Source organism: Schistocerca americana, chromosome 1 (genome assembly GCF_021461395.2).
Source record: "Schistocerca americana isolate TAMUIC-IGC-003095 chromosome 1, iqSchAmer2.1, whole genome shotgun sequence".
In the NCBI taxonomy this organism is placed as follows: Eukaryota; Metazoa; Arthropoda; class Insecta; order Orthoptera; family Acrididae; genus Schistocerca; species Schistocerca americana.
This window is the reverse complement of record NC_060119.1, coordinates 1,188,330,507-1,188,357,467: the sequence shown is the minus strand read 5'-3', so window position 1 is coordinate 1,188,357,467 and position 26,961 is coordinate 1,188,330,507. Positions and strand designations below refer to the sequence as shown.

The window sequence follows — 26,961 nt, the reverse complement described above, 5'->3', positions numbered from 1 at the left end:
ACAATAATGGAACAATGAGAAAGTTCATAGAGAAGCTGTGGCTTTGACAAAAGAATTCTAAATTGGTTTGTTGGCGTACATCTACACTTTTTCCAAAGATTGCACCTTGTAATTTAATCTTACGTAACGGAAGTGTGGGGCAATCGTTCGATTTGTTGCATTTGCTAAAGGCTGTTTCACTGATTACTGAAATGGGACTGCCAGAGTCAAGTACTGCCGTAAATTTTACGTCATTTACTGTAATGTGAATCACAGGATATGCAATGTTGTTATGTTTTACGTCGTGTTCTTGGAGTAAAATGTCCCTAATGTCTTCCATTTTTACGTAATTACTAGCTACGGCAGCTGCGTCGTTAGTTTCATACGTGCGTTTTGTGGCTGCCTGCGGTATGAGTCATTGCCTATTGTCTCTTTGTTGGCGCGCGTCGTTATTGGGATTTGGAGACCTAACTTCTACAACTTCACCGTGACGAGAGGGCCCTGCTCTGTTTGAATCCCGCCAGTTCTGATGCAATTCAGGTCTGTCGTTACGATCATATCGTCTGTCGTCATGTCGGTAGATTCCATAGTTTCTTTCTTGTCGGTCACATGGTGGAGAAATTCTCCCTGAATCGTAACTGCGCGCTGGTCCGTTGCGTCTAAAGTTATTCTGTCTCCCTTGATAGTATTTATTTTGGTTCCCGTATTGTCTGTTTATCTTATTGTCTCTGTGATAGTCATTACCACGGAGAGGTGATCTTTCCCTGTAGTTATTACTACTCTGCCAACGGTTGTCATACGGGTGGTGTCTGTTTTGGTCACGATTTGTGTTGTGAGAATAGCCTTGTCGTGTAAAGTTATTACTTCTTTCATCGCGGAATTGCGACGGATGTGACCTGTAATTGCTGTGTTCCTGGTTTCGCGTTCCGCGATTGTCAGTGTCAATTTCTAATTCTTGTAAGAGTCCCTGAAATGCTTCAATGTCGTCTTTGCAACGTCCTGCCAAAATAATATGTCGTAAATGTTCAGGCAGTTTGATTAAGCAAATGCGGATGAGTTCTGAGGGGCTGTATGGGTTTGAAAGATACTGATTCTTATGCAACATGTCTTCAAAATATTTCATAAGACTGGAAAATTCAGATTGTTCGAAACATTTCATCATTATGATGCCATGTTTTACTCGGTCTTGTGTGGCTGGAGACCAATATGCTGAGAGGAAGGCATGGTAAAACTCTCCTTCACTGTGGCAATCGTGAATTACCGATCGCATTCTTACAGCTGGTTCATTCTCTAAGTAGCCACACATAAATTCTAATCTGTGTTCCAACGACCAGTTGGGAGGAAAACAATGAGAGAATTGATGGAGCCATGCTTGTGGATGAATGTCGTTGGCAGAATTCTTAAACGTTTTGAATTTACGTGTAGTAATGAACAGCTTATAGTCAAAATCATCATGTCGGCGAGTCGCATGTCGGTCATTGTTACGTCGCTTCGGCGGTTCCATCTCAAAATTCGGTGCACATTCCCAATTTCTTTCATTACTTCCGAAATGCCCTGTGTTATTATTTTGCAGCTTTTCCGTGTTTCTAAGTCCCTCTCCCCGTGTTGGAGCGCGAGTGTCCTCTGAAATACGTAATTCTTGTATTACCTGTGTTAGCTGATCTTGTACTTCCCGGATTTCTCTTTGGTGTTGCGTATCAATTTGATTCAGATTTTGTTTCAGTTTCCTAATTTGTTCGCTCTCTTCTGTGTTATTAAAGACTACCGGTTTTGTGTCATTCAGATTATCATCTACCTTCGTAGATAAATTATTTAGCTGATCCGAAAGTTCAACTACTTTCTCTGATAATGAACTAATTTCCTCCATGTGTCTTTCTACTGTGTCCTTTAAGTTTTCCTGAGTTTTTGCAAGTTGCGTAACCGAATCGGTAGATGCAACTGAGTCAATTTTAGCTTGCAAGGTCTCATGATTTTCATGAACAATAATTTGCAGTTCTTTTATGGCTGCTTCGTGATCCTGTAATGCATTTTCATGCCGCGAAAAAATAGGTTGAAAATGCTCACAAATTTGTGTTTTTACGTCGTTACAGACTTTTTGACATTTCGATTCGATTTTATGCAACTCAGTAGTTAAATCTTCACGTGTTTGTTCAAGTGTGGTGTCTAACTTTTGAAGATTTTGTTCCATTGTGTCTAACTGTTGCTGTGTTTGTCTCTGGTGTTGTTCCATTGTGTCTAACTTTTTAAGATTCTGCTGTGTTTGTCTCTGATTTTGTTCCATTGTGTGTAACTGTTGCTGTGTTTGTTTCTGATTTTGTTCAAGCGTTGTGTCTAACTTTTGTAGCCTTTGTCTCATTTGTTGCATTAACTGTAATAACAATGCACTGGTGTCTGAAACATGTTCCTCAGTGCTTTTCGGCAGTGAATTTGCACCGGCAACATTCACATTTTGACAAGCGGAAAACGTGTCTTGACTCATTTGAGAAAACGGTGAGGACGCAAAACCTGAATCTACAGTGTTTGCAAAATTGTGTCCTATCATTTCGGATTCCTGAGGCGAGCTGTTGCCGACCGATCGATCGATAATGCTTCCCTCTTCACTAATTGTTTCACTGTCCACGCCATTGTTTGCCGCCCGCTCCATTTCCCTATGCACACTTATCAAATTACTACTTTGAACATCAGTTAATTCATTACTCGGTGGCGCTAACACACTGCTTTCATTTTCACTGTCATTTCTCAGTTTACTTTGGAGCCTAGTATTACGTTTTTCACACGCCATTATTGTCACAGTATTTCACACGACAACACAGAAAGACACAATTTGAAGAGCAAAAATAAGAGAACACATTAACATAACACTGAAAATAATATCTAGTTAATTACAGCTGCGAAATACTTGGTGCAAATCTATATGCATGCCACAACTGTTTTACTGTACAACAATGAAAGGCTACAACTACAAAGGAAATTCTCTCTACAATTACGCGCTAGCAATAAACAAAAGCTACACTAAATACACAAACTACAAGAAAAATCAGAAGATTCCAGTGAGGTATCCTAGGCTAAGGGTCGACATATGAAACTTCCCCTTTGAACAATTTATATACGACTGTGCTTAACCTGACACACAATATTTTTAGCGCAACGCAATCTGACTTTCAAAATTCCCTACTAAAGAATGGCCCTGACAAACATTAAACTATACCTTTCACAAATCACTTACCTCACAAAAATCTTCGCTGCTCAAGCTACTGCAGTACAGCGAGCGCCACTACTGCCAGCTAAATAGAAGATTCAAACTACTGAAGGCACTAACTACTGATAGGGATAGTTAGCAAATGAAAGATATTAATAGAGAGCAAACAATGTATTTACCTTAATATCATCACAAGTCATAATATATATATCAGTTCATGACAAATTAGAAACCTCCGCCATCTCTCTCCCCACATCCACCACTGCTGGCGGCTCACCTCCAACTGTGCAACGCTACGCGCTGTTAACAGCCCAGCTGCCGCTGCCCAACACTACAATGGCAGACAACAATGCAAACTAGCCACAGACTGCACACAACACAGCCAGTGATTTTCATACAGAGGTGGCGTTACCAATAAAAAACCTAAACAGCCTACTTACATAGAGAAAACATAAACAGCCTACTTACAATATGTCCAAGTGAAACTCGCCTTCCTGGTTTGGCTGGCTTTAGACATAGAGCGGAGAATGGAAAATACTTATTAAGTCTCCTTGTAATACAGCATAAAAGGTTCGTTCTTCAGTAAACGAATCCACTGCATACACTCCTGGAAATTGAAATAAGAACACCGTGAATTCATTGACCCAGGAAGGGGAAACTTTATTGACACATTCCTGGGGTCAGATACATCACATGATCACACTGACAGAACCACAGGCACATAGACACAGGCAACAGAGCATGCACAATGTCGGCACTAGTACAGTGTATATCCACCTTCCGCAGCAATGCAGGCTGCTATTCTCCCATGGAGACGATCGTAGAGATGCTGGATGTAGTCCTGTGGAACGGCTTGCCATGCCATTTCCACCTGGCGCCTCAGTTGGACCAGCGTTCGTGCTGGACGTGCAGACCGCGTGAGACGACGCTTCATCCAGTCCCAAACATGCTCAATGGGGGACAGATCCGGAGATCTTGCTGGCCAGGGTAGTTGACTTACACCTTCTAGAGCACGTTGGGTGGCACGGGATACATGCGGACGTGCATTGTCCTGTTGGAACAGCAAGTTCCCTTGCCGGTCTATGAATGGTAGAACGATGGGTTCGATGACGGTTTGGATGTACCGTGCACTATTCAGTGTCCCCTCGGCGATCACCAGTGGCGTACGGCCAGTGTAGGAGATCGCTCCCCACACCATGATGCCGGGTGTTGGCCCTGTGTGCCTCGGTCGTATGCAGTCCTGATTGTGGCGCTCACCTGCACGGCGCCAAACACGCATACGACCATCATTGGCACCAAGGCAGAAGCGACTCTCATCGCTGAAGACGACACGTCTCCATTCGTCCCTCCATTCACGCCTGTCGCGACACCACTGGAGGCGGGCTGCACGATGTTGGGGCGTGAGCGGAAGACGGCCTAACGGTGTGCGGGACCGTAGCCCAGCTTCATGGAGACGGTTGCGAATGGTCCTCGCCGATACCCCAGGAGCAACAGTGTCCCTAATTTGCTGGGAAGTGGCGGTGCGGTCTCCTACGGAACTGCGTAGGATCCTACGGTCTTGGCGTGCATCCGTGCGTCGCTGCGGTCCGGTCCCAGGTCGACGGGCACGTGCACCTTCCGCCGACCACTGGCGACAACATCGATGTACTGTGGAGACCTCACGCCCCACGTGTTGAGCAATTCGGCGGTACGTCCACCCGGCCTCCCGCATGCCCACTATACGCCCTTACTCAAAGTCCGTCAACTGCACATACGGTTCACGTCCACGCTGTCGCGGCATGCTACCAGTGTTAAAGACTGCGGTGGAGCTCCGTATGCCACGGCAAACTGGCTGACACTGACGGCGGCGGTGCACAAATGCTGCGCAGCTAGCGCCATTCGACGGCCAACACCGCGGTTCCTGGTGTGTGTCCGCTGTGCCGTGCGTGTGATCATTGCTTGTACAGCCCTCTCGCAATGTCCGGAGCAAGTATGGTGGGTCTGACACACCGGTGTCAATGTGTTCTTTTTTCCATTTCCAGGAGTGTATTAAGCCACGACACTGGATTTTTAGCGACATTTTGTTTTCTCCTTGCAATAGCTTGTTGAAGATTCTTCGTAGTCTTCACGTGACATTTGCGTAACAATAAAAGCCTTCTTTCTTCTTGATTTTGCGATTATGGAGCACCAATCAGCAGGAACATAAACTGTTTTACCTCTCGCATAGGATTCTATAGATCCAAAATCTGAATCATTAGGGAGATAGGAGTGGCCACTAACCATAAATTTATGGCCATAATGTCGATGTTAAGACTGGTGTGAAGCAATTTCAAGAGACACAATGCAAATTTCAAATTCCTGTTTTACCCCGTACAAGTGACACTATACATGACAACATGTTTTGAAGCTGAAGTTCTTGTAGTAATATGTTTTGTAACACAAGAGCCTATTGCTTGTGACCCATGTGAGGCCATTGTCTCATCCCACGTGTACATAAAGCCAATATCAGTTGACAGTTCGTGACAGCCAAGATTGTATAAGTGCATGTTTCTTTTATAATAGGCCACAGAAGTGGTCAGTTTGGGAATGGTAGAGCTTTCTGCAAGTCAAAAGTGAAGGCATAATACATTTTATCTTTCTGTGACTTTTCTTTATCTAATTTCATGGATCTTCTAGCAGCATCCGCATTTCGAAGATGAAGTACGTGTTGTACTTCCACGTTCTTTCTTTCTATTGCATCTTCTAAAGTGGACATTTGTATTTTGTACTTGTCACACTTCACACAGGTATCTTTACGTGGAGCAAGAAAGTGCAAGTTGAAATCATGACTGAAACATCTGCGATAAATGGACTTTTTAACAGGTAAGATTTTTTTCTCTTTGCAGTATTCTCTGTATAAGTTATACATAAGACGTACATTAAGGTCAGGGGATAAGTATTTTCTGTTTGGATTTTGAGCTCTTGTATAATGAGACTGGTATGAGGGGAATGATGAAATATACTTCCGGACAATATCCATTCTTTCATCAGAGATTTTGTTCAAGGGTATCCCATTTACCCGTTTGTCCGATCCTGGTTGTTCTCCCATTTTCAACTTTTGTGCCGCTCTGGTCATCCGCTCATCTGATATTTGGAATGTTTGAAGGAAATATTTTTTGCATACTTTAACACTAGTTCCATCAACTTGAATATAAAATTGATTGCTGGTTGACTTAGGCAATCTTGACTCATCTCTAGGACGCCTGTGTTGAGGACTTATTTGCTTAATTAACCCACATAGAAAAGCATTCTGACAGGAAAAAGAACCTAAATTCCAAAATGTTTGGAATGAACTTCTGCGTGCCACTTCTGATATCTTATCTATACATTTTAATCTGCATTTACAATTTATGTTTGAGAACTTCTTTTCAGGAACCTTTCTCCCTTCCTTAGTTTCATATGCCTGACCCAAATATCTTTTTTTCTTTCTTTCCTGCTTCGTACTCCCCCTTTTTTGCCTCTTTCTACTTCGATTTGGTAAATCATATTGTGTTATTTCCGCTTCTTCCTCTGCAACCAAACAAACACGCATAATCCGGAATGAGATTTTCACTCTGCAGCGGAGTGTGCGCTGATATGAAACTTCCTGGCAGATTAAAACTGTGTGCCGGACCGAGACTCGAACTCGGGACCTTTGCCTTTCGCGAGCAAGTGCTCTAACAACTGAACTACCCAAGCACGACTCACGCCCCATCCTCACAGCTTTACTTCCGCCAGTACCTCGGCTCCTACCTTCCAAACTTTACAGAAGCTCTCCTGCGAACCTTGCAGAACTAGCACTCCTGAAAGAAAGGATATCGTGGAGACATAGTTAACCACAGCCTGGGGGACGTTTCCAGAATGAGATTTTCACTCTGCAGCGTAGTGCGCGCTGATATGAAGCTTCCTGGCAGATTAAAACAGTGCCGGACCGAGACTCGAACTAGGGACCTTCGTCTTTCGCGGGCAAGTGCTCTCGTGGTTCGCAGGAGAGCTTCTGTTAAGTTTGGAAGGTAGGAGGCGAGGTACTGACGGAAGTACAGCTGTGAGGATTGGGCGTGAGTCGTGCTTGGGTAGCTCAGTTGGTAGAGCACTTGCCCGCGAAAGGCAAAGGTCCCGAGTTCGAGTCTCGGTCCAGCAGACAGTTTTAATCTGCCAAGAAGTTTCAAACACGCATAATTATTTTCCGAATGTTATGCTACGACGTTTTGAGGTTGTGTATCAATACTGTTATTATTTTTACGAATTGTTTTGCAGAAATTATGCTACATCGTTTAGCTCGCGCGCCACGTTTGCTATTATTTTCAGTGAAATTACGTTTATAGCCAGTCATTGTTAAACTTCAAAGACATGATAATGTGTTACTAACGTAATTGGCCAAATGATAGACTACGTGAGTTAAACTTACCTGAAGAACCAAACATTTCATTCTCTGAAGGATCATAATCATCACTAGATCCTGCTTTTTGCAATATACTGGGTTCACTACATGTGTCTTCATCAAATTGAGGATCCATCTTCACCAAAACACGTTAACTACACCGTACGAAAGCACACCTTACATGCACTTAGAGGAATAATGGCGTAAGTCAGACTTGCACCGCAATGCCTGTGAACAAAGCGGCCGTTTCATTCACAAGTGAAATTGCTAACTCCATCTATGGGCGTAAGAACAAAACTGTGAGTTACACCATTCTTCCATTTAATAGATCTTTATTTCAGAATTGTATTGCAGCACTTAAGACAATAATTTTAAAAATGTGACTTACACCACTTCGGCTTTAACCCCGTCATATATAAACGCTTACAACCTTATCTGTAGAAACCTTTGTACTTTTACAGTTTTAAATAATGACAGCATTCGGGATAAGTCTGTTCTTTGGGATAAGTGTATTTGTGGGAATGAAGAGAAAATTTCTTTAACAATGATACAAATGATGTAAAATAACGATCAAGAATTTAAGATGCATCCTGGAATATACAGGGTGACTCAGTTGGCGCTACCTGTGCGTTTTATGAAAACCGCGACGTTTTCTAAAACCTAGCGCGAGAGTTTCATATACTCTTACTCGTTGCGCACAAACTGTTAGTTCGACATGAAAAATAAAAAGGAATTTTTGCTACGAAATTTAATTAGTTTTCGCTAGAGGTCACAGCTTTTGAGTTTTTCGAGTAAAATTCTTTTGAAAGGCACTTTAGTTCGCTCCTCTCTAATAATTCGAGAACTACGGCGTCTAGCGAAAACGTATCCCATTGCAGAAGTTAACGACATTAAATTCCGTACAAAAACAGGTCCTGTTCATTTATTTCTGTGAGACTAATAGTTTGCGCGTAGTGAGAGACAGAATATGTAAATCTGACGCATTATTTTTGAAGGAGTTGCACGTTCCATAGGTAGGGGTAGCTGAATCATTGTTTATATTTCCATGTGTCTCAAAGTGTATCCTGCATTTGAAACGTTTGTCATGGCTTGTAAGATGGGCAGAACTCAGCGACTGTCGGTAGATCCACATTAACTTTCACGCGACAAACATTTTCAGTTATAGTAAGCACATTAGGCGATAGTAGCCATAGGTAAATCATAATTCAAGGTGGCAGTGAGAAATATGTTTGTTGTTTCGACAACTATATTCGTTTAGAAATCTCACCTTGTACGACAGGCAGAGATGATGACTGCTGCAGTGCTCGCTGTTATTATCCAAGACAGTTTTCTATACAAATTATCCAGATTTTAATAAGAAAATACGAAGAACTAACTGGATTGTAGGTTCTTCTTCGCCTTCTAATTCTTCTATGGCCTCTTCCAGTGCTTTCAGGAAATGCACAATTCTTCCTGCAAACACATTATCATACCCCTGCAATCTGTAAGAAATCTTTTTTCGTCAGTAAAGCTGCATCTTTGTTATACTGAATGTGTAAGGAGTCTGCCATAGTGTACAAGCTGTTCCAGTGTGTGTTGATCATTTCACACACATGCAGAGGCCACTTTTCTTAATTTACCGTAAAATGCAATTTGCAGTATTTGTTGTTGCCCTGACGTTCGTGGCGTATTTTAACAAGAAGTTTCATTCATCAAAACTGTGGCTAAGTGCTGCTTTTTGACAATGGCCAGCACAAGGAAATTTTTCGTGAATTTCCGAAGCTTTTATTATTTTGGCACCCTGGTTGCAGACAGAAACGAAACTATGCAACATGCCGGCGAAATGTTCCAATCAACCAGCCTCTCTTCTATTTCTTTCGTAGCATTTACTCCTGTCTTCACAACGACCGGGAACTTAGTAGTAAATAGGACGTTATTCGCAAGAGACCAATCCGTATTTATGTAACGTGCTGCAAGGGCTAAATAATGCACCCGATTGGGCAAGTTTGTCCACATATCAGCTGTCGCAGCACACGTTTCATTATTAACTACCATAACCACAGGAGACATTATGCTATTTACAACTCCATGATGTACTCCGATGTGCCATTGCATCTGATACGCGAACTTTTCCATGATGTACTCCAAGATCTATCAATTCTTGGTCTATTTGCTTGAAATCTTTACCAGAAACAACATTAAAAATCTCATATCTTCTTTGACATGTCTACTTAAAATGGAGGGATGTGCCATGACATCTGATATTCGAACTTCTCCATGATGTACTCCGATGTGCCATTGCATCTGATACGCGAACTTTTCCATGATGTACTCCAAGATCTATCAATTCTTGGTCTATTTCCTTGAAATCTTTACCAGAAACAACATTAAAAATATCATATCTTCCGGACGCATTGGAACACACTTTGCTGTTATACTATTTTTACTGCAGGTATCTGTGAAAGACCAGTGTCGGTGTGAGATTTCTTACAAATGTGTTTCTTTAAATGACTGGAAACAGAATAATGTAGAGAAGTTTATTTACGACGTTTACCGAGTATACTTGGTGTTTATGTCTACAACCACCAGAAATTTATTCCACATTTTGTTTTTTAACCGCTCGAATTTCACTTTTACTTCTTATTGCACAGGTTTCGTCACGCTGCTTCATTATAGACATACCGCGAATGAGAAACCCGTGCTGGACGTAGTCGCGCACCCATAACTATTCCCTGTATTCGATCACGACATCTATTCTAGCCGGCCGCTGTGGCCGAGCGGTTCTAGGCGCTTCAGTCCGGAACCGCGCTGCTGTTACGGTCGCAGGTTTGAATCCTGCCTCGGACATGGATGTGTATGATGTCCTTAGGTTAGTTAGGTTTAAGTAGTTCTAAGTCTAGGGGACCTTATGTCCTCAGATGTTAAGTGCCATAGTGCTTTGAACCATCTGTTCTAACCCACTGTGCGGGTAGCCTACACAGTTAGGCTGTATTAGCCTTACCACGCATTTTGTGCTCGCTTTCTCGCTCATGCAGACCTCTAGTATCGAATGCCTTTCGGAAGTCAAGAAACACGGCATTAAACTGAGCTGCCTTGTCTAATGCGCTCTGTTTTTCAGTGGGTGAACAAAACGGGCTGAGTTTGACAAGATCTCTGTTTAGGAATCCATGACGATTGTTTTAGACGCTTCTAAGTCATAGCAGGAAAAAGATACTGCCTTTTATGTCACCTAGTTTCATACTCGCAAACTCACTTATCAAAACCTATAGATGAGATATCTGTCTAGTAATTACTTTCGTACGGAACCCTAAGAGCGCGAGTACTGTTCGCACTTGGGCGCTTTTCCTTTTATTTATTCGTCCTTACGAGTTTCTGCCACAAGCATCGTCAGAATCTGCCAGATTGGAAGTAGAACAAATGAGTAGCAATATTTTAGTAGTATTACTACAATTCATATATAGGCTAAAACGAACAAAAACCACATAAGACGTGCCTGTCTGTTGTGATGGGCATATTACAATAGGCGGAAGCAGTAAAATAGAAAGAGTTATATGGTGCCCCCTATCTGAAGGATTATTTCAACGAAATGTTCGCTGACCCTTATTTGATAGAAATATCTTTAGTTAGTTTCCTGTTTCGTCACAGTATATACACCTCTAAAAGTTCACTGCAGATACTGAGACGTGCATTTAAGTTCCACCACATTTACGGTGGGAGATCCCCCCCCCCCCCTTCGTCACAATCTATGAAAACTGCGTCCAGTGAAATTTGCGCCCAGACAGAAATTTGTGAAATCTGAGCCCAATATCTGCTCTCTTTGTGTCACGGTATACGTGCAGGCGTACGGTCGTAATTAGTTTAAACTACTTGCTCCCCAGACACAGCCGAACTGCACCCCGATAGGCCTAGTCTACCACATAGCCGAATGTCTGAACAAACAGCCTTGTTACCGCTCTAGCTGTCATAGATTTGACATCGTGCAGCATGGGTATTTGTGTCACAATAGTTCCGATATGGAGGTCTCAATGACCATTCAGACTGACGTTTACGTATTGGTGTAGCTAGATAGTTTGGTATATGACTAGCACAGGGCTTAGAATTTTCTCCTTCTTTTTCGGCTACAAATTTTGAAATTGCCTCATCAATATCGATATCTTTAGCTATCCCATTTTTATTGACTAACTGCTAAATTATACAGTTTTGCTTGACTCACAGTGGACCCAAGGTAATTCGTAATTAATCTGACTTATGAAAAAACGAAATCCTTACATAACACTATCTAGGTACAAATCGTAGAGCCAAAGTAATGTTGGGAACCATTTAGGAAAAAAATCTTCTTAGTCGTGAAATATCTGCAAGGAAATCGTCTTCGGGAATCTCACGATAATTTTCAACTGATTTTTGTGTAATCGTGGAAAGTTTCGTTTCTGGATTTCGAGTCAAATCTGGATCTGGAACAGCATCTGATATACGTTCCATGGTTTTGCAACGTACACTGAAGAGCGAAAGAAACAGGTACACCCGTCTCATATCGCGTAGGGCCCCCGTAAGCACGCAAATTTGCTGCAACACGACGTGGCATGGACTCGACTAAGGTCTGAAATAGTGTTAGAGGGAATTGGCACCATGAATCCTGCAAGGCTGTCCATGAATCCGTAGGACCACGAGGTGGAATCTCTTCTCAACAGCACTTTGCAAGGCATCCCAGATATGCTCAGTAATGTTCGTGTCTGGGGAGTTGGTGGCCAGCGGAAGTGATAAACTCAGAAGAGTGTTCCTGGAGTCACTCTGTAGCAATTCTAGACCTATAGGGTGTCGCGTTGCCCTGCTCGAATTACCCAAGTCCGTTGGAATGCACAATGGACATGAATGGATGCAGGAGATCAGACAGGATGCTTACGTAGGTGTTACTTGTCAGAGTCGTATCTAGACGTATCAGGGGTCCCTTATCACTCCAACTGCACACGCCCCACACCATTACAGAGTCTCCACCCGCTTGAACCGTCCCCTGCTGAGATGCAGGGTCCATGGTTTCATGAGGTTGTCACCATACCAGTACACGTTCATCCATTCCTCAACAGTCTACGTTGACGGGTCCAGGCGAAGCCTGAAGGTTTGTGTTGTGCAGTCATCAAGGGTACACGAATGGGCCTTCGGCTCCGAAAGCCCATATCGATGATATCTCGTTGAATGGTTCACATGCAAAAATTTGGTGATGGCCCAGCACTGAAATCTGCAGCAATTTCTAGAAGGGTTGCACTTCCATCACGTTGAATGATTCTCTCCAGTCGTCGTCGGTCTTTTTCTTGCAGGATCTTTTTGCGGCAGTAGCGATGTCGGAGATTTGATGTTTTACCAGACTTCTGATATTCAAGGTTACTCGTGAAATGTTCGTACGGGAAAATCCCCACTTCATCGATATCTCGGAGGTGCTGTGCCCCAACGCTCGTGCCCAGGCTGTAACACTACGTTCAAATTCACGTAAATATTTATAACCTGCCAATGTAACAGCAGTAACAGATCTACACTACTGGCCATTAAAATTGCTGATGATAAACGGGTATTCATTGGACAAATATATTTTACTAGAACTGACATTTGATTACATTTTCACGCAATTTGGGTGCATAGATCTTGAGAAATCAGCACCCAGAAAACCACCTCTGGCCTTGATACGCCTGAGCATTGACTCAAACAGAGCTTGGATGGCGTGTACAGGTACAGATGCCCATGCAGCTTCAACACGATACCACAGTAAATCAAGATTAGTGACTGGCGTATTGTGACGAGCCAGTTGCTCGGCCATCATTGACCACACTTTTTCAATTGGTCTAAGATCTGGAGAATGTGCTGGCCAGGGCAGCAGTCGAACATTTTCTGTATCAAGAGAGACCCGTACAGGACGTGCAACATGTGGTCCTGCATTATCCTGCTGAAATGTAGGGTTTCGCAGGGATCGAATGAACGGTAGAGCCACGGGTCGCAACGCATCTGAAATGTAACGTCCACTGTTCAAAGTGCCGTCAACGCGAACAAGAGGTGACCGAGACGTGTAACCAATGGCACCCCATACCATCACGCCGGGTGATACGCCAGTATGGCGATGACGAATTCACGCTTCCAATGTGCGTTCACCGCGATGCAACCGGATGTGACCATCATGATGCTGTAAACAAAACCTGGATCCATCAGAAAAAATGACGTTTTGCCATTCTTGCACCCAGGCTCGTCGTTGAGTACACCATCGCAGGCGTTCCTGTCTGTGATGCAGCGTCAAGGGTAACCGCAGCCATGTTCTCCGAGCTGATAGTCCATGTTGCTGCAAACGTCGTGGAACTGTTCGTGCGGATGGTTGTTGTCCTGCAAACGTCCCCATCTGTTGACTCAGGTATCGAGACGAGGCTGCACGATCCGTTACAGCCATGCGGATAAGACGCCTGTCATCTCGACTGCAAGTGATACGAGGCCGTTAGGATCCAGCACGGCGTTCCGTATTACCCTCCTGAACCCACCGATTCCATATTCTGCTAACAGTCATTGGATCTCGACCAACGCGAGCAGCAATGTCGCGATATCGATAAACCGCAATCGCGATAGACTAGAATCCTACAATCCGACCTTTATCAAAGTCGGAAACGTGATGGTACGCATTTAACCACCTTCCACGAGGCATCACAACAACGTTTCACCAGGCAACGCTAGTCAACTGCTGTTTGTGTATGAGAAATCAGTTGGAAACGTTCCTCATGTCAGCACGTTGTAGGTGTCGCCACCGTCGCCAACCTTGTGTGAATGCTCTGAAAAGCTAATCATTTGCATATCACAGCATGTTCCTCCTGTCGGTTAAATTCCGCGTCTGTAGCACGTCATCTTCGCGGTGTAGCAATTTTAATGGCAAGTAGTGTAACAATTGCACCACACACTTGTTACGTTGTATAGGCGTTGCCGACTGCAGCGCCGTATTATGCCTGTTTACGTACCTCTGGTTTTGAATACGCGTGCCTATACCAGTTTCTTTGGCGCTTCAGTGTATATCGATTTCTTGTAGAAAGCTGTCGATGCGATCTTAACAATGAAATCCTCAATTCGCAGCGTTCTGTACAGTTCGACTTGAAAATTTGAGCTCGGAAACATGTAGGCAGCGTCCCCCAGCACTTCTACCTGCCGTGCAAGGTGATTAGTTGACGCTTCCTCAACCGTTTCTGGGCTCAGATTTCAATGGGCGCAGTACACCCCAAATATCTAAAATTTCACAGCGGTATTGAGACAGTATCTATGCGTCTTAAATTTCACTGCACATGTTGAGACGTGACTTCAGGATCCACCTCGTTTATGGTGGGTGATGCCCGTTTCTTCACAATATCGTAATACCTAAAATTTCACTGCAGAAATTGGAACATGCTTTTAGATTCCAGCTGCTTTACGGTGGCGGATGCCCGACACTGAGACGTTCGGTTAGCTTCCGCCTCCTTTACGGTGGGAGTTTGAAATGTAGCGGCTAGGCCCGCCTTGACCGTGCCGATAGGCTGGCTAAGTGAAGACGGAGCGGCGCGGCGCGGCGCTGTTCCAGCGGGGCCTGACCTGCGTGTCGGAGGCGGGGCGGCCGCCAGGGGGCAAACAAAGAGCCGGCCGGCCCTCTCCGCGCTCGTTGTGGATTCAGGGCGCGCCCGGGGGCCGTGTCGCTGCCGGGGCAGGGAAGGCAAAAAGGCCGCCGGTATCGACGGCCCGGGACTGCCGCAATCCCACTTGTCTGGGTGCGACCCCCACAGCCGGCACACCGAGGCCCTGATTCACGTCTCCCGAGATGGGTCCCACTTCTACTTGGTATTTTATGCGGGAAGTAATACGTAAAGAGGTGGATTTCAGATTTCTGCATCTGCATAAATCGTAAGCCACTATACAGCGCGTAGAGGAGGCTACGTTCAAATGGTTCAAGTGGCTTGAGCACTATGGGACTTAACATCTTAGGTCATCAGTCCCCTAGAACTTAGAACTACTTAAACCTAACTATCCTAAGCACATCACACACATCCATGCCCGAGGCAGGATTCGAACCTGCGACCGTAGCAGTCACGCGGTTCTGGACTGAAGCGCCTAGAACCGCACGGCCACCGCGGCCAGCAGAGGAGGCTACGTCGTAGCAGTACTATCAGTTTTCTTTCCTATTCCATTCGAGCCGGCCACTGTGCGCGAGTGGTTCTAGGTGCTTCAGTCCGGAACCGCGCTGCTGCTGCCTCGGGCATGGATATGTGTGATGTCCTTAGGTTAGTTAGGTTTAAGTAGTCCTAAGTCTAGCCGGCTGCTGACCTCAGATCAGGGTGCGATTTAAGGTTTTACCAGTGGGGGGGGGGGGGGGGGGGGGAGGGGGGGATGTCTTAGGGTGTTAGTAGAATTATACAGGGTGAGTCACCTAACATTATCTCTGGATATATTTCGTAAACCACATCAAATACTGACGAATCGATTCCACAGACCGAACATGAGGAGAGGGCCTAGTGTAATTGGTTAATACAAACCATAAAAAAATGCACGGAAGTATGTATTTTAACACAAACCTACGTTTTTTAAAATGGAACCCCGTTAGTTTGTTAGCACATCTTAACATATAAACAAATACGTAATCAGTGCCGTTTGTTGCACTGTAAAATGTTAATTACATCCGGAGATATTGTAACCTAAATTTGACGCTTGAGTACCACTCCTCCGCCGTTCGATCGTGTGTATCGGAGAGCACCGAATTACGTAGGGACCCAAAGGGAACGGCGGTGGACCTTGGGTACAGAAGAGACTGGAACAGCACATTACGTCCACATGCTAACACCTTTTTATTGGTCTTTTTCACTGACGCACATGTATATTACCATGAGGGGTGAGGTACACGTACACACGTGGTTTCCGTTTTCAATTACGGAGTGGAATAGAGTGTGTCCCGACATGTCAAGCCAACAGATGTTCAATGTGGTGGCCATCATTTGCTGCACACAATTGCAATCTCTGGCGTAATGAATGTCGTACACGCCGCAGTACATCTGCTGTAATGTCGCCGCAGGCTGCCACAATACGTTGTTTCATATCCTCTCTGGTTGTAGGCACATCACGGTACACGTTCTCATTTAACGTACCCCATAGAAAGAAGTCCAGAGGTGTAAGATCAGGAGAACGGGCTGGCCAATTTATGCGTCCTCCACGTCCTATGAAATGCCCGTCGAACATCCTGTCAAGGGTCAGCCTAGTGTTAATTGCGGAATGTGCAGGTGCACCATCATGCTGATACCACATGCGTCGACGCGTTTCCAGTGGGACATTTTCGAGCAACGTTGGCAGATTATTCTGTAGAAACGCGATGTATGTTGCAACTGTTTGGGCCCCTGCAATAAAGTGAGGACCAATGATGTGGTCCCCAATGATTCCGCACCATACATTTACAGTCCACGGTCGCTGTCACTCTACCTGTCTGAGCCAGCGAGGATTGTCCACGGACCAGTAATGCATGTTCCGTAGATTCACTGCCCCGTGGATTGTGAAACCCGCTTCATCGGTAAACAAGTAGAACTGCAACGGATTCTCTGTTAATGCCCATTGACAGAATTGCACTCGATGATTAAAGTCATCACCATGTAATAGCTGATGTAGCGACACATGAAAGCGGTGACGATGCAGTATGCGCATGACACTGCTTTGACTCAGTCCACCGGCTCTCGCAATGTCTCGTGTACTCATGTGTGGGTTCATGGCAACAGCAGCTAACACACCAACTCCACACGCTTCTCCTGTGACGGGTCTGTTACGGTCCCGTTTGCGTGCTACGACCATACCTGTTGCATACAGTTGGCGGTAGATGTTTTGCAATGTGCGGCACGTTGGATGCTCTCTGTCCCGGTACCGTTCTGCATACACCCTGCAGGCTTCAGCTGCATTTCGTCGATACTCGCCACAGATGAGTATCATCTCCGTCTTTTCAGAGTTCGAATACACCATGGTCACAGTTCCTACAACACTACACTATCACAGACGTCTGGTAACACGGTGTACTACGGTTGGTCTGCGTGCGGAGACGAATGCAGAATAACAATAACAGCAAGCGCTACATGCGGACACTGCAACAGCTAGACCAAACCACAACAGTGCACTACAGCCACACTCGTAAACACGGTCGTCATTGTAAACATGTCCCTACAGATGCTGCTCGCCGACCGTGGCCCGTGTTTGTTATAGCACGCAACTGAACGTCGGAGGTTCCAAGCGTCAACTTTAGGTTACAATATCTCCGGATGTAATTAACATTTTACAATGCAACAAACGGCACTGAGTACGTATTTGTTTATATGTTCAGATGTGCTAACAAAACTAACGTGGTTCCATTTAAAAAAACGTAGGTTTGTGTTAAAAAACATACTTCCGTGCATTTTTGTATGGCTTGTGTTAAAAAATTACACTAGCCCCTCTCCTCACGTTCGGTCTGTGGAATCGGTTCGTCAGTATTTGATGTGGTTTACGAAATATATCCAGCGGTAACGTTAGGTGACTCACCCTGTATATGTTACTAGCTTGGACCGTGGCGTTACGCATGGTTAAACAATTATTTATAAATAGATGTTAATGCCGAAACTCACTATTCATGCGTATGCACTATCAGAAAAGCCATCCCTTGTTATATCTTTAAAAAGTACATTATAGGTAAAGGTTATTTACAAAATCATCTACATACAGGTATACGAGGGGAATTCAAAAAGTAGAGGCACATTTGTGAAAAGCTGTACTTACTCTGATGACAGAAAACTGAAACATATTAATAGTAAGACTTATTAAAAACTTTCAGTGTTCGGCTCCACAAATTTAAATTATATGTAAAGTTTTACTCCAGTGCGTGGGAAATAAACATCCCAGGTTGGGATGCATAAACTAAAACCAGAGAAGGGAATGGTCTGATGCAGAGGGAGGAAATCCCCCCCATCCCCACCTGCAAATCGCACACTGCCTCAGGTATTGAATTCCATAGTGCTTAGAGCCATTTGAACCATTTGTTTATTCCATTTGAGATTTGAACGAGTCAAAAAGAAGTGTCTAAATGCCTTTAATGCTATCTAATCTGTATATTATGTTTTATAATCTCTACGCGAGATGTACATAGGTGGCAACATGACGGTCGCACAGCCATTTTCGAATAGAGGTACTCAAAATGTACTCAACAAAGTTTCGCGAGACCTGCTTCATCTATTTTCCAAGAATTCCCATTTATGTTGACCAAACATTTCTGTCTCACCTTCAGTAAGGGAAGTGGAAAGATGAAATACATTCAGGAATAAAAATAGGATCGGAGAAAGATCCGTACCCAATGACTGGAAAGTTGCACAGGTCACACAAGCATTTTAGAAAGACAGTAGGTGTAATCCACTAAATTACATTCCCGTATCATTAACGTCGATATGGTTCAAATGGCTCTGAGCACTATGGGACTCAACTTCTGAGGTCATTAGTCCCCTAGAACTTAGAACTACTTAAACCTAACTAACCTAAGGACAGCGCACAACACACAGTCATCACGAGGCAGAGAACCTAAGGACATCACAAACATCCATGCCCGAGGCAGGATTCGAACCTGCGACCATAGCGGTCCTGCGGTTCCAGACTGCAGCGCCTTTAACCGCACGGCCACTTCGGCCGGCAACGTCGATATTGGAGCATATATTGTGTTCGATCATAATGAATTATCTCCACTAGAACTGTCTACTTGTGGTGTCAACGTTCGATACCACACTTGTTAGGGGTTGTAGTTATCGACCGCGGTCCGTATTAGTATCTTTGACCCCCGAGTCGCGACCAGCGCCCCTAGCGGCGCTCCGCGGCTTGTATCAACTTTATAGCGAACTCTCGTCCACTCTTGCTCGGGACGTCAACTAGGAATATAGCATAGCCTTCAGCTGATAGGAAGTAACCTCTAACAAGGCGCTTAGTAACGTATGGCCTAAGTGATGCCTCAATACCTATCTGTTTATAATTATATGTATGCAGCCAAGAAGAATACTGTACAACCAGTTAAGTACAACATATATAATTTTTTACCAGCGACTTCTAATTATTTTAGTCGTTGCAGATCCAGGCCATGCAGCCAGCACCTTATCGACGTTACTGACAAACCTGCTGTGATTTATATGTTTGTATTTAGCATTGGACACGAGTCAACATTGGCGACGACTCGTTCGTCATCGTAACGCTACTGACACAATGTCAACACGGATTTAGAAAACATCTTTCTTGTGAAACACAACTAGCTCTTTACATGCATGAAGTGTTGTGTACTATTGACAAGAGATTTCAAAGTGATTTCGTTTTACTGTATTTCCAGAAGGCTTTTGATTCTGCACCTCACACGTTGCTTGTAATCAAACTGCTTGCTTGTGGAATATCGTCTCAGTTATGTGACTGAATTCGTGATTTCCTGTGAAGCAGGTCACCGTTCGTAGTAACCGACGAAAAGTCATCGAGAGAAACATAAGTGATTTCTGGCGTTCCCCAAGGTAGCGTTACAGACCCTCTGCTGTTCCTTATCTATATAAACGATTTAATAGACAATCTGAGCAGCCGTCATTGGTTGTTTGTGGAAGATGCTGTCGTTTATCGGCTAGTAAACTCATCAGAACAACAAAACAAATTGTAGAATGATTTAGTAAAGATAACTGAATGGTGCGAAAAATTGGCAATAGACACTAAAAAATGAAAAGTTTGCGGTCATCCACGTGAGTGCTAAAATGAGTCCGTTAAATAGACTTCGGTTACACGATAAATCAGTCAAAATATAAAAGACCGTAAATTCAACTTAATACCTAGGACTTACAACTACGAACAACTTAAATTGGAAAGAACACATAGAAAATGTTGTGTTGAAGGAAAGCCAAAGACTGCGTTTCATTGGGGTAACACCTAGGAAATGTAAAAACAGATCAGCTAAAGAGACTGCCTACGCTATGCTTGTCCGTCTTCTTTTGGAGTACTGCTGTGCGGTCTGGGATACTTGCCAAATAGTATAAACGAAGTACATCGAGAAAGTTCATAGAAGACTATCACGTTTTGTATTATCGAGAAATAGGAGAGAGGGGTTACTAACATCGTACATCATACATGATTTGGGGTGGACACCATTAAAACAAAGGCGTTCTTCGTTGCGGCGGAATCATCGCACAAAATTTCAATCGCAACTTTCTCCTCCGAATGCGGAAATACTTTGTTGACGCCGACCTACATACTAAAATAAGGGAAACCAGAACTGACATGGAAAGATATAGATGTTCGTGTTTCCGCGCGCTGTTCGACATTGGAATAATAGAGAATTATTGCGAAGGTGGTTCGGTGAACCCTCTGGCAGACACTGAAGTGTGTTTTCCAGAGTATCCATGCAGATGTAGATGTATTGTGCCATCAAATATTCTGTGTTGACGGCCAGATAATTACACAAGAAACAGAAGATAATTTACAAAGAGTTGTATATAGATTGAGTCATAATGCAGTTTGTTATTACTGAACTATATCTGCAAATAAGACGAATATAATGGCTTTCAAAGGAAAGAACTCAGTCAGATCAAAAACAGTAATAATTGAGACAATTTCAGAGTAAGCATCCCGCTTCACTGAGCTAGGATATAATATTAGTTCTAACTTTGACAAACAAAGTGAGAAGAAGTTTACTAAATATCAAGCTATCTGCAGGACAAATGGAGGAACTTTGGGAAGAAAAAAGAAACACAAATTAAATTCTATAAAGTTATGGCTTTACCTACTTTTGTATACAGTTTTGAATCATGAGCAGTAACAAAGAAACAAAAATCACTCATACAAGCAGCAGAGATGAAGTTCGTGAGATATGTAATAGGCCGTAATAAAATGGATAAAATAAGGAATGAAATAATAAGATCAGATTTTAAAAAGTATTCAATTAATGAAAAGATTGAAGAGAATAGAATGAAAAGAAAGCATCATGTTGACAGGATGACGGAAAACAAACTGTCAAGGAAAGAGAGAACTAGGTACACAATGTAAGAGAAGGATGAATGTATGACAGAGACCGGAAGAGATAATTACGACACCTACTCCTTTGAAGGAGACAATGATGTTGATGAAGATGACGATGACTTTGAGAGTGGGCTATACTGACTCCGTTAAGATCCCATTGTTACATGTACGTTTTTTCCAAACTGCTCCGAACCTTATGTAAAACCCGAAAGAAAGGGTCAAATCAAATCGGAATAAATTAATCTCCACCGAAAAATGAAACATGAATCATTACCAGTGATTGTCAATCCTTTACTGCCTAGATTACAATTTCCTTGTTTTGAATTATGCGTACATCTAAATAAGAAACGACTTTGTAAGCAGGTTGCACTTGGCTGTGAACAAGGGGACGCGCTATGGGGCTATAAAACCAGTAGGGCACCAGCCCTCAGCGATAATCACAGAAGTGCTGCCTGCCATTGTGCGAAGGGCCACGCCATACAGTCTGGATAGTGTTTTGAAGGAATGAAGCGGCCTTGGCCCAGACCGACCACAGCCACACAATGCGGAGTGTACAGTATCTCCAGGTTGTGCAGGGACAACAGAGACAGGTTTTAGCAAGCTCTGTGGTCGGGGGATGCGTGCCTCTTTTTGGCAGACTCCTCGAAGAGCTGCTATGTGGAAACTACTGCAGGCAGACAAAACTTTCCAAAAACGCTGTCTGTTAAGATAATATCTTGGAAAATGGAACAGGAACAGAAAGATTAGGTCTTATTTGAACATCGTGAAGGAGCTGCCACCGCGCTCATTTCCTGCAGTAACCAGAATGTTTAACAGGGATGAAGATTGGTTGGTAGGACACATCCTGATGCATCAAAGTATCACCAACTGAGTACTGGTGGGAAGCTTGGGGGGTAAAAATGGTAGAGGGGGACCAAGAGATGAATACAGTGAGCAGATTCAGAGGGATGTAGGTTGCAGTAGGTACTCGGATATGAAGAGGCTTGCATGGAGAGCTGCATCAAACCAATCTTTGGGCTGAGGACTTCAACAACAGGGATTGCGAACGGAAGCTAAGCGACGAAAGCAGAAATTAGTTATGGAACCTGTGACGGAAAACGAATTGAAATCGGTGATAAAAAAGTTTCCAAGAAATAGAAGCTCAGGCATTGTTGAGATCCCATATGAATTTTACAACAAACTTTGACATTTTACAGAAGATGAATTTTTTGAAGTCACGAAAGATACGGCAGAGAACAGGTAGCGACACACGGCTACAATTCCAAGAAAAATAAAACTTGTGCCGAAACATTCAACAGCGAGTATAATATCCCATTACCGTCCAATCACAGTGTTACAATGAAGTCAGCTGACCAGGCCGGACATGGAGCGTTCCGGTAGAAACATTTACAATGGAATAGGGAAACAGCGACACTACGTTTTATGAGCCGCAGAACAAACAAGAAATCTCTGGCTTTCTCAGTATTGACTTAGAACATGCATCCAGTGAAGTAAGCCACGAATTCTTGAGAGAAGTGATGCGTCACTTTAGTCTCCCCCAAATCAATAACAAACACAATATTAACGGCAAATGCATGAGATTTCAATGGTACTCGTAGACCGTTTCCTGAGACAAGTACTTCCAGTGCAAAGATCTGTCAGGTAAGGATGCCCTTTGTCTATGGTTTCACTCATAATATCCTTAGAGCTATTAATACATACACTATGTAGACATTCCGAAGTCAAACGTACCGTAAACAACTTTACAGACAATGTTTATGCAGATGACCTTACCTTAATATAAAAAGCCATGGTTTGTCGACTTAACGGTGGCATGTGGTGCAACTATTAACACACTGTCTGAAAAAAATTGCTACACTAACACGGAGTTGTGCGACATAAACGATATTTGGGAAGTGTGTTTCTACATCTGAAAGATGATGTTCTTTAAAATTTCGCACCAGCCGCATAAGAGTGGCGCAAATAGCGCCACTGTGAGTGTGTAATTCAGATTTACTATCAATACACGCAGTAGGACTACGAGGAATCAGGTTGCTTTCAATACCGGCTGCAACGGTCGTGAGCGTTAGTTATCTTTGAGATTGGACAGGGTAAGATGATACCAGGAAAACCTTCAAAGCGACAAAGACGCCGTTCTGAGCATCTCACTGAGTATTAACGAGGTCGTGCAATAGGGCTACGAGATATCAGGTTTGCTCTCAATACCCGCTGTAACGGTCATGAGCGTATGTTACCTTTGAGACTGGACAGGGTTAAATGATGCCAAGAAAGCCTTCAAAGCGACAAAGAAGTCATTCTCGGCCTCTTACTGAGTTTTAAAGAGGTCGTGCAATAGGGCTACGAGATATCAGGTTTGCTTTCAACACTCGCTGTAACGGTCGTGAGCGTATGTTACCTTTGAGATTGGACAGGATAAGATGAAGCCAAGAAAGCCTTCAAAGTGACAAAGACGCCGTTCTGAGCATCTCACTGAGTATTAACGAGGTTGTGGAATAGGTCTACGAGAAATCAGGTTTGCTTTCAATACCCACCGTAACTGGCGTGAGCGTATGTTTGAGATTGGACAGCATAAGATGAAGCCAAGAAAGCCTTCAAAGTGACAAAGACGCCGTTCTGAGCATCTCACTGAGTATTAGCGAGGTTGTGGAATAGGTCTACGAGAAGTCAGGTTTGCTTTCAATACCCACTGTAACGGTCGTGAGCGTATGTTACCCTTGAGACTGGACAGGGTAAAATGATGCCAAGAAAGCCTTGAAAGCGACAAAGACGTCATTCTCGGCCTCTTACTGAGTTTTAAAGAGGTCGTGCAATAGGGCTACGAGAAATCAGGTTTGCTTTCAACACTCGCTGTAACGGTCGTGAGCGTATGTTACCTTTGAGATTGGACAGGATAAGATGAAGCCAAGAAAGCCTTCAAAGTGACAAAGACGCCGTTCTGAGCATCTCACTGAGTATTAACGAGGTTGTGGAATAGGTCTACGAGAAATCAGGTTTGCTTTCAATACCCACCGTAACTGGCGTGAGCGTATGTTTGAGATTGGACAGGATAAGATGAAGCCAAGAAAGCCTTCAAAGTGACAAAGACGCCGTTCTGAGCATCTCACTGAGTATTAGCGAGGTTGTGGAACAGGTCTACGAGAAATCAGGTTTGCTTTCAATACCCACCGTAACTGGCGTGAGCGTATGTTACCTTTGAGACTGGACAGGGTAAAATGATGCCAAGAAAGCCTTGAAAGCGACAAAGACGTCATTCTCGGCCTCTTACTGAGTTTTAAAGAGGTCGTGCAATAGGGCTACGAGATATCAGGTTTGCTTTCAACACCCGCTGTAACGGTCGTGAGCGTATGTTACCTTTGAGATTGGACAGGATAAGATGAAGCCAAGAAAGCCTTCAAAGTGACAAAGACGCCGTTCTGAGCATCTCACTGAGTATTAACGAGGTTGTGGAATAGGTCTACGAGAAATCAGGTTTGCTTTCAATACCCACCGTAACTGGCGTGAGCGTATGTTTGAGATTGGACAGGATAAGATGAAGCCAAGAAAGCCTTCAAAGTGACAAAGACGCCGTTCTGAGCATCTCACTGAGTATTAGCGAGGTTGTGGAATAGGTCTACGAGAAATCAGGTTTGCTTTCAATACCCACCGTAACTGGCGTGAGCGTATGTTACCTTTGAGACTGGACAGGGTAAAATGATGCCAAGAAAGCCTTGAAAGCGACAAAGACGTCATTCTCGGCCTCTTACTGAGTTTTAAAGAGGTCGTGCAATAGGGCTACGAGAAATCAGGTTTGCTTTCAACACTCGCTGTAACGGTCGTGAGCGTATGTTACCTTTGAGATTGGACAGGATAAGATGAAGCCAAGAAAGCCTTCAAAGTGACAAAGACGCCGTTCTGAGCATCTCACTGAGTATTAACGAGGTTGTGGAATAGGTCTACGAGAAATCAGGTTTGCTTTCAATACCCACCGTAACTGGCGTGAGCGTATGTTTGAGATTGGACAGGATAAGATGAAGCCAAGAAAGCCTTCAAAGTGACAAAGACGCCGTTCTGAGCATCTCACTGAGTATTAGCGAGGTTGTGGAATAGGTCTACGAGAAATCAGGTTTGCTTTCAATACCCACCGTAACTGGCGTGAGCGTATGTTACCTTTGAGACTGGACAGGGTAAAATGATGCCAAGAAAGCCTTGAAAGCGACAAAGACGTCATTCTCGGCCTCTTACTGAGTTTTAAAGAGGTCGTGCAATAGGGCTACGAGATATCAGGTTTGCTTTCAACACCCGCTGTAACGGTCGTGAGCGTATGTTACCTTTGAGATTGGACAGGATAAGATGAAGCCAAGAAAGCCTTCAAAGTGACAAAGACGCCGTTCTGAGCATCTCACTGAGTATTAACGAGGTTGTGGAATAGGTCTACGAGAAATCAGGTTTGCTTTCAATACCCACCGTAACTGGCGTGAGCGTATGTTTGAGATTGGACAGGATAAGATGAAGCCAAGAAGCCTTCAAAGTGACAAAGACGCCGTTCTGAGCATCTCACTGAGTATTAGCGAGGTTGTGGAATAGGTCTACGAGAAATCAGGTTTGCTTTCAATACCCACCGTAACTGGCGTGAGCGTATGTTACCTTTGAGACTGGACAGGGTAAAATGATGCCAAGAAAGCCTTGAAAGCGACAAAGACGTCATTCTCGGCCTCTTACTGAGTTTTAAAGAGGTCGTGCAATAGGGCTACGAGATATCAGGTTTGCTTTCAACACCCGCTGTAACGGTCGTGAGCGTATGTTACCTTTGAGACTGGACGGGGTAAAATGATGCCAAGAAAGCCTTGAAAGCGACAAAGACGTCATTCTCGGCCTCTTACTGAGTTTTAAAGAGGTCGTGCAATAGGGCTACGAGAAATCAGGTTTGCTTTCAACACTCGCTGTAACGGTCGTGAGCGTATGTTACCTTTGAGATTGGACAGGGTAAAATGATGCCAAGAAAGCCTTGAAAGCGACAAAGACGTCATTCTCGGCCTCTTACTGAGTTTTAAAGAGGTCGTGCAATAGGGCTACGAGATATCAGGTTTGCTTTCAACAGTCGCTGTAACGGTCGTGAGCGTATGTTACCTTTGAGATTGGACAGGATAAGATGAAGCCAAGAAAGCCTTCAAAGTGACAAAGACGCCGTTCTGAGCATCTCACTGAGTATTAACGAGGTTGTGGAATAGGTCTACGAGAAATCAGGTTTGCTTTCAATACCCACCGTAACTGGCGTGAGCGTATGTTTGAGATTGGACAGGATAAGATGAAGCCAAGAAAGCCTTCAAAGTGACAAAGACGCCGTTCTGAGCATCTCACTGAGTATTAGCGAGGTTGTGGAATAGGTCTACGAGAAATCAGGTTTGCTTTCAATACCCACCGTAACTGGCGTGAGCGTATG

The 26,961-nt window shown here is 43.9% G+C and overlaps 1 non-coding gene across 1 annotated transcript; it reads left to right on the top strand.

The window, feature by feature from the left end:
* Nucleotides 1-7,241: 7,241 nt before the first annotated feature.
* Trnas-cga lies at nt 7,242-7,316 on the top strand. The gene has a single exon. It is a non-coding gene; the product is annotated as a tRNA-Ser (tRNA).
* Nucleotides 7,317-26,961: the final 19,645 nt, after the last annotated feature.